At 34.0% G+C, this 9,229-nt stretch overlaps 1 long non-coding RNA gene across 1 annotated transcript; it reads right to left on the reverse strand.

The window, feature by feature from the left end:
* Positions 1-3,693: 3,693 nt before the first annotated feature.
* On the reverse strand, positions 3,694-4,656 carry LOC145803090 (uncharacterized). The gene is made up of 3 exons (XR_014345192.1): positions 4,475-4,656; positions 4,252-4,353; positions 3,694-3,776 (listed from the first exon to the last, which is right to left on the reverse strand). It is a non-coding gene; the product is annotated as an uncharacterized LOC145803090 (long non-coding RNA).
* Between the last annotated feature and the right edge of the window lie 4,573 nt (positions 4,657-9,229).

Below are 9,229 nucleotides of genomic sequence, written 5' to 3' on the forward strand. Positions count from 1 at the left end.
CTTATCGAGGTCTGAGAAAAGTAGTTTTCTGATATACTACAAGGTCAAACACAAAAAGCCAGTCAGTGAACTGTGACATCCCACCATACAAGATACAAAATCATCGAACCATATTAATTACAAACACAATGCAGTTAGTTATTTAGTAACTGGAATCAATACTCAGAAATGAACCAAATAGCACAATCATAAGGGGAAATTGCAAATACATGGAACAGTCACAAAATAATTGCACTACAAATGGGAATTTTTTTTGGTAGCACAGGAATGAAATTACACCATGCACACACACAGGAGAGTTGCACCATCATGAAAATGCAAATTTTTTGCTATTGCTCCACTGAAATGCAATTTTCCCTAATTATAAATGCAGGACTCAAGGAAACTAATAAAATCTCAGAACTACTAAACTGTGCAGCGTGTGCCTAGTCAGTCCACATAATAAGAGCCAACTAATATCTCATTAATTATGGTATGCATACTACAAAAATTAAAACAAATCATAAAAATCAGATGCAGGATCCCTGCAGAGCCCTCAACATACCAAAATGAGAGAAAGTTCCTGGAATAATGCTCGCAGCGTATGATTTCTGATTTTACACTTACACTATAGTCCTTTGAAATCCACATTCTTCCAGACCACTATGGCTGCAAGTCAAATACTTTACGGTCTGAGAAGCTGCTGGCATAGCTATTCCAAAATCAGCAACTAAGCATAGAGCATGTTAGCTAATCAGTGAAACCTTTATTGTGCTCCCTTGAATTCAAGAGTTAAATAGTGTCTTGGTTTTGTAATCAACCTGACAAAAGCTAAATCCCTGACAGCAGTGAAAAAGTAAGATACAACTAAAAGAATTTGAGATAATAAAAGGAAAATGTTGCATATCCTATTTTGTATCTCATTTTCTCACTCCCAAGTGAGTGGGTCTCATATGCATTTATGAATCTGGGCCCCATTGCTGTGTGTCTAGGTTTGAGGAAATGAGATAAGAAATGGCATTATGTATAGAATTGCTCATAAGAAAAATTATGAGAGAATTAAAATACCTGATTCCAAGTTGTTTACAATCTTTTTTCTTCTTACAAATAGGTACAATCTATGACTTTCATGACGGAAATATTCCAGCCAGCAAAAAATCCTTAATCAGGTGAATACGAACATGAATTCAATGTGTTTAAATTGTTGTAGCAAAATGCTTGGGTAAAGTGATGAGTAAAAAAAATTTACCTTCCAATCTAAGCATAATGAAGGCTTATACCAAATCCAAATTACCAACTTGATCACCAAAATGCTTAGTGGAAGATGAACAGCTCTGCTCAGTGATCCTTTCAAGTAAAAGGATGACCTAACGTCCATCTAGAGGTCCACAAGGTTGAAGGAAATCAAAGAATGAATGGACATAGTCCATCACAACTGATAAAATACATTTTTTTGCTGAAAGATTATCACAACAATTCACCTAGGACATCCAGAAAACTCCCCATAAAAAATTGGTGTGTGACTATGAGACTTTTAAAGATAACACTAAGCAAACTTTTTTTAATTTTATATCAATTTTTTTAATTTTTATATCTGCCTCGACTAGACGACGCGAATGTGACAAGGAGCAAAATAAAATAACTAACACACTTACAAAGACTATTTGTGTAATTTACACCTTGTTTATTTATACTTTGACCCGAACATTGCTTTCAAAAAAATTTAGTGGGTTTAATTTCAACCACCGAGAGGGGTCAATTTAAAAATAAATATGTATATGTAAAAAAAATATTAGTGAATTTTCTAAGTCTAGTGGGGTCACTTGACCCCATCCCATTGTATGTAGTGTCGCCAGTGAGTCCTACACCAATTTGAAAACTCAGTTAAAAAATAAAGAATAAAAAAGCCCACATCCATCCACCAGAAAATTAGTGTACTTTGCCTTTATGTCGCAAAATATATCACAATGTCATTTGTTTGTTTGTACTTTACTGCCCATGATTCCTCACCCTATCCCGCCCTCCCCTCCTAACATGCACAAGATTGAAAATAGGTACGTAAACGTGTGTGTCACCTATATCATAATACAATGATAAAAATACTGCCTCATGCCATATCTAAGTATTTCGAGCTTCCATGTCCTACAGTCATGCCAATGTCCACATGCCATGGTAATTTGTAAATATGACCAACACAACAGTTAATTACACTGATGATATTGCACCTTGTCCATTTGAAGTCTCATTTCAGCCAGATCAATGCAATTCTTCACTCTTTTTGTGGCGGTTATGGTGCCAACATCCTGAAAATAAACAAAAAAAGGCAAAGGATCAGCATGAAAGAATTTTATTCAAAATAAGCCCAATTTCTTGTACAATCTAATTAGACCAATGAGATTATGAGAGTAGGCCACAGAGAGTAACAAAAAGAAAGAATATCAGATGTCAAAATGCAACATGCAAAATACCTGAGATTCACTGTACATGGAAACACATCTTCAATAGAAACAAAATGATGAACACGCACTTCACATGATATTGTATTTCAAAACATCTGTTTTAGGACATTTCTTTGACAGGACATTTCTTCGACAGGACATTTCTAATGTAATCTCCTCTTACATGTAAAAAGCCATCCTAACATACGAACTAAAGTGCAGAGTAACAGATATAATGACGTACAAAAACATACAAGGAGACAAACTATGGACCTTTTAGAACTGAAGTAGTAATACCATGTTAACCAATTGCCCCCAAAAGCTGAATAGGAAATGGCCAAAATGATGCATATGAACCTCTCTTGCATGCAAACGGATATTGATTTCATTCTATAACTACATAAAACAGATGCACAAGCAGTCATTTTATCATATGTTTCAGCTTCTGATATATAGAGTCCCATTCAAATGTTTATTGCCCATACAATGTCCAAAATAACTCTAGAACTTTCAAAGGTGCAAAGGTAAAAATTGACAGTTTCTCAGTAACTAACAGAAAATTCTTTTCTAATCTGAAATTGAAATCAGTTATTATTTTCTTAGTCAAATTTTTAGATAGTTTGAAAAATCGGAGGTCTCCATTAAACCTAGAATTGACTTACTCTATTAAACCTAGAATTGAAAAATCGAAGGTCTCCATTAAACCTAGAATTGAAAAATCGAAGGTCTCCATTCTTGAAAAATTGACTTACTCTATTCTTGAAAAATTGACTTACTCTATTAGACCTAGAATTGAAAAATCGGAGGTCTCCATTGTCGGCTCTGGCGAGAACGAGAAAGAGAAAGAGAAGCGTCCGTGATGGAGAGGAGGCACAGCAGAGGGGAGAGATAGAGAGTTGGATTCATTCATAGAAATTAGGCTTACCGATTATAAATCGATCAAAATCTTCATAAAAAATCAATCAAAATCTTCATATCTTCATCAACAATTGATCGAAATCTTCAAATGAACAATAATATTGAGAGTGGAGAATTGAAAGAGAGTCGAGCAAGAGAGAGTGGAGAGTGAGATTTTCAGAGAGAGAGAGAGAGACATACCGTTGGAGGTCTCTTCTTCAGCCGAAGAGAGCGCGAAATGGAGACAGAAATTGGGAAGTAACAGCGAAACACGCTTGGAGTTTAAATAAAATTAGATTTTGATGTAAAAAAATGATTTTTTGCGACGGTTAAACAATCCGTCGCAAAAAATAAGACGCAAAAAACCATATTTCTAGTAGTGCGGTAAAGAAAACGGCCACATGTCTCAAGAAGATTGCAGGCAACATCAATATTATGATGAGTAAAATCATCTAAACAAGCCTGGTAAAAAGAGAAAAGCAGCGTTTCGTAAGTACGACGGCAACATTAAGTATGACAGCCTTACATTTAGGTTGTCTCAACCTAAAAGTAAATTTCTTTCAAAAATTAGTTTACAACACAAACTTCCTGTTTGTTTTCCAACTAAAACTCAGTCTGTCACAAGGTCAGCTTAAGTAAGATAAACACATAATGATAACTGGATCAATAAAATGGAAAGCCAAACTAAAAGGTCACCGCAATTACTGTTTTAACAGCAGGTATGTATATATTGCTTAGCTAACCCTCCCCCGACCCCCACGTGCAAAAAAGAAAAAGAGAAAGAAAAAAGGAAAAACATATGGCCAGATTACGCATCCAAATAATTGTGGACTTTACGGCTTCTAAAAATTGAGAGAGAGAGATTCAAAAGAACATAATCCCTGTGAAGTAAAATTACTAAAGAACCACTTTATAAACTGAACACTTCCCATCATACCTTCAAACAACTAAAAACAAGGCCAGTTGGAGCAATTTTGAACTTGCAGAGTTCCCCAATAAACCGAATATTCCTGATCTTTGTTTCAATGTTCATTTGATCCTAGAATTAAAACAATAGTTCACCAAAAAAGTCATGGTTGGCACCATGAGAAATAAAACATAAGATCCAATTCAATAGCAGACACTTTTATCAGGAAAATCTATTGAACTACTGAATAGACCTTCTTATTTATCAAAAAGTTGAACTCTTCCTCCAACAACTGCAAGAGCATGGAAGATACATCCTTCATACAAGTTGACAGTGTGGCAACCATGCGTGAATAGTATGGCAGCAGTTCTAGAGATGTCCTGGGGACATTAAACAAAGCCTTCACAAGCTTTTTACAGTTTGATTTTGAATTTAAATAACAAAACTCCACCTGGAAAAATAACATTATTTGACAATAAGATCTACAATGAATAGACACATAAACATGCATTTATTGGAATAGTAAAACACAAAATATTTTTTTAATAAATAATAAATAAATAAACTAAAACTTAAGCAAGCAAGGGCCATTACAGTCAACTGATCAATTAGATCACGACTCACACAACAGGGAAGCCTCTGCAGTAGACCATCCAAATTTGTTCCTTCAAGACCTTTAATTTTCTCCTCAATTTCTCCTTTTCGTTCAAGAAATGGCATACATTACCAGATTTGCCATCAATTATCACCGATCGATACATATCCAATGAATTTGCAGAAAATGAATTCACGCGAATTCGTGCATTGATATAAATAACATGATAGTGTACACGAGAGAGAGAGAGAGAGAGAGAGAGAGAGAGAGAGAGAGAGAGAGAGAGAGCAGTGGAGGTGATTGAAGTTACCGGGTTCAGATCCATGAGAAAGGAAGTCGAATTTACAGAAACCAAACGCAGTTGCTCTCTTTGTTATGTTATGCGCCTCTCACAGGCTAATTTGGCACCAAATATAACAGGGACCTGTTTCAATGTCGTTGGGTACCCAAAATCATCGTATTTACTAAAGCTGATGATGATGATGGTGGCTGTGGTGGTGGAAACCCTAGCCTTCGGTGACCCAATCGAAGCACAGTATCGCGATTCACAATCGGAAACCCTACCTTGCGAGTGGGAGGATTGCGACTTGAAGACACTGAGAGAGAATGGGGGAGAGGCAGAAATCGAGGCCAGTGTCGGGAGCGAGCGCAATAGGGAGGGTAGGAAAGAAGAACAGAGAGGGAGAGAGAGACAGAGAGGGAATGGGAGGAGACGAGTTAAACATCTGGGTTCGATTGATGCATCAACAGTGTCTGAATTAGAAAATTACCCCAATCTGGAATTATTTTTCTCAAATTCAATTCCCGCCCCATGTTTCAAATTTCCCCCAAATTTTTGGCGACTAAACTCTCAAATTAGTCGCCAAAATAGATTCTTTTGCCGACAAATTTTTTTAGTCGCCAAATCTCAATCAACGGCGACTAAAATATTAGTCGCTAAAAGTACTAATTTGGCGACTAATTTTTTTTGGTTGCTGAAAATAAGTTTTTCGCGACCAAATTTTTGGTCGCCAAAAAATATGTGACCTTCCGCGACCAAATTTGTAGTTGGTCGGCAAAAGTATACCACTTTCTGCGACCAACATATTTTTTGGTCGCCAAAATATAACCTTCTGCGACCAATAAAATTTGGTCGCCAAAATTAATGATCATTCGCGACTAATTAATATTTGGTCGCCAAACGTCATTTTTTTGCGACCAAAATTTTTTTAGTCGGTAAAAGTGGTCGCAAAATGTGTAAATTCTTGTAGTGACAGCTCATACGCGTGAAGAAACTCTTGAAGTTCTTAATTTAATGAAGCAAGGATTTCGGCTTTGGAACGATCTCGGCTGGAAAACTTGAACGAACTTTGGTTATTGGTTCTGAAGGATTAATGAAAATAGACTAAGTCTTGGTCATGTTGAGCTGATGAAAGATGACCACGGTAATGAAGGATAAAGCGAGTTTAGCCGATGTGCTAAATGGAAGAAATGATATAGGTTTCATCACCTCAGGATGTCGAGGTAATAGAACCTAGGGGGCAGTTGTGGAGACATAATTTTTGAATGACAACACGGGCCGAGGTGACACCAAAGTGCCAGCTGAGGTGCCACGTGTTTTGGATATGACGTCGAGATGATCTCGGTTAGGCCGAGGTTATCTGCGAAGATATCGAAATCAGGGATAAGCGGATAACGGACAAGAGTCAAATGAGAGAGGATTTCAGTTTGGATAAAGATAAGGCTCTTGGAGAGTTTATCCCAATCTAACCGGGAGTCCAGGATTAGCATTGAGCCAGAGTCCATTAAAGCTAGGCTTCTATTGGGATTAGGTCAGTGTTGGCTATAAAAGAGAGGCACACTCGTAGGTCTAAGATACGCTTTTTGGAATAGTGAGTTAAGCACTTTTGCTATCTTTGAGAGATAACTGACTTGATCGTCGGAGTGCCCCCAGGTGGACGAACCACTGTCGGAATCTCTTCTTTCTGTGACAGATTGTTCGGCCTTAATATATTTTGTCAGTACTCTCCAGTTGAGTACCTGTTAGGCAGTGCGGTCGGAAATTGACACACACAATAACCAAATATCACTCAAGGCATAACTAAAAATATTCTCGGTCATAACCAAAATAATAATGACAAGCAGTCATTACTAACATCAAATGAGTCATAATCATGGTCATAACCAAATAATAAACGAGGCATAATAAAAAACTTATTCGGTTATAACCAAAATAAAAATTATAAAAAGTCATAACTAATATCACACTAAGTTATAATTAAATCATAACCAACATCACAAAAATTAATAATCAAATACTACAAAAATTATAACTTAGACATATTATCCACACTTGTTTTTTAGAAAGCGTATACGGCAGGGATACCCATTTCACAATAACTCATCCAATAAAATTCATCAGAGTACTCCTTCCTCCCTATTGACAAAGAATAAATAAATAATTAAAACGGTCATTTTGTATCCCTCATGGAAATCCAATGAAAACTTGTCTGCGAAATTGACATGAAATTTTGGAAGTTTTGAGGCAAATCCAAAGTGTTGACGTATATATCATCGATGATTATTGTGACAATTGTAGCCATTATTAGGTCAGTTATTTATTTTATTTTTTTGTATTGATTGGCCGCGACTTTATAGAGTAAAATGTTGGCTTCTTATTTTTGCAATTTTCACAAAGATATTATAACGACAAACAACATTGGCAAATTAATTCAATTGTTTATGATAATTTCTTAATCCCTAAGTACCCCTTCATTGCCGAAGTGACCTTTTATTATTTTTTTATCTGGTTAACCAATGTCCTTAAACAATTTTAAAAAATAAATTATGCTTTTGGACTCTTTTAACTTTCAATTAAATTTTTGGATAAATTATACTATTTGTTCTTATATTTTAACTGAAGTGTCACTTTAATCTCATGTAGTTTTAATTATTTTTAGTTTGTGAATCTAGGGTTACTGGAGGCGATGTGAATCTATTCAGTTTTTGTTTTGGAAATTTTGTGGATTGAATAGTTGGAATGGGAATGGGTTTTGCAGAATCGGTTACACGCGGGAGAGGCGAAGGAGGGTTATTTGGTCCTTTTACAATTAATGGACCTAATGGAATATTCAAACAATTAGAAATAGGATTTATCAAAAAAGAGCCCTTGTTATAATGTGATCTCTCTATTATACACTGTTAACATTTTAAATAAAAAAAGACTGCATATAGATAATTATAAGGACTAAAATAAAATTTAAAAAAAACTATAAATATCACCGCCGGTGTAATGAATAAATTTTTGACCACCGATGTAATGAATAAACTATATGAATTCAAACATATCTCTATTTTTAATTTGAAAAAAAATCTTTTAAATTTTGGCTATTTAAATTTAACTAAAAGAAGTTGCATTTATGCCACAAGAACTTAAATATTAACTAATTCAACTTAACTTAAGTGGTTGGACTTTTTGTTTTTGACGGAGAGGATCGGCAAGTTTATTGAGAAATATCCAATGTTGATTAGTAATAATTACGCTCAATTCTTTTGAGATTTGAAAAAAAAAAACACACACACAATTAGTTTTATATTTTTTACATAATTATACTAATTTCTCTTAAAATTTTAATTAATTTAACAGTTAAGTCCTTTTTTTCACTAATATATATATATATATATATATTTATTATTATTTTATTTCAATGTCTACCTATCATTTGTATTATTTTTGAATACCTTAGCCCAATTAAAAGAAAGATCGGTGTAATTATTTCAACAGTATAAACTTATTGTATTTTTTTCATAATTCAAAGAAGGTGAATATAATTTATCCTTTACTTATTAACCTGCTAACATGTTACCTTCAAGATAATATATATATATATATATATATCATTCACTATTAGCCTTTTGAACATCTTCAATACATATAATAACCATACAATACACACTTTAACTAATATATTTTGGATCTTGCTAATGATAGTGTTATGGGTTGTCAATAATAACCATATAATACTAAAATATTTATAATCCCACTACATATTTCATATATCCCAAAATATTTTTACATATATATATATATATATATTGTACATTTCAAAACACTATATATTTTCCAACACTAATTTGTAACATACTAATTTTTAAAATAAATTATAAATACATCCCATGAGATTTACTTAAAAAACAGATTTCTTCATGTGGTTTTGAAAATTATAAATACCCATTTTCATTTAATAAAATTAACATAAAATATGAAATTGTTAACTACTCTTCTAAATAACAATAAAATTACTTGAATTATTAATTAAAATATTATTTATTATGCAGTTAGAAACTTTAAAGCATAAGAAAATTACCGATATTTGAGGTAGTAGAAGGAAAAAAAAAAAATCTAGTATATAACGGGTAGGAAGAATGTTGGGG

The sequence above is a fragment of the Camellia sinensis genome, chromosome 11 (genome assembly GCF_055761805.1).
Source record: "Camellia sinensis isolate YWXY chromosome 11, ASM5576180v1, whole genome shotgun sequence".
NCBI lineage: Eukaryota > Viridiplantae > Streptophyta > Magnoliopsida > Ericales > Theaceae > Camellia > Camellia sinensis.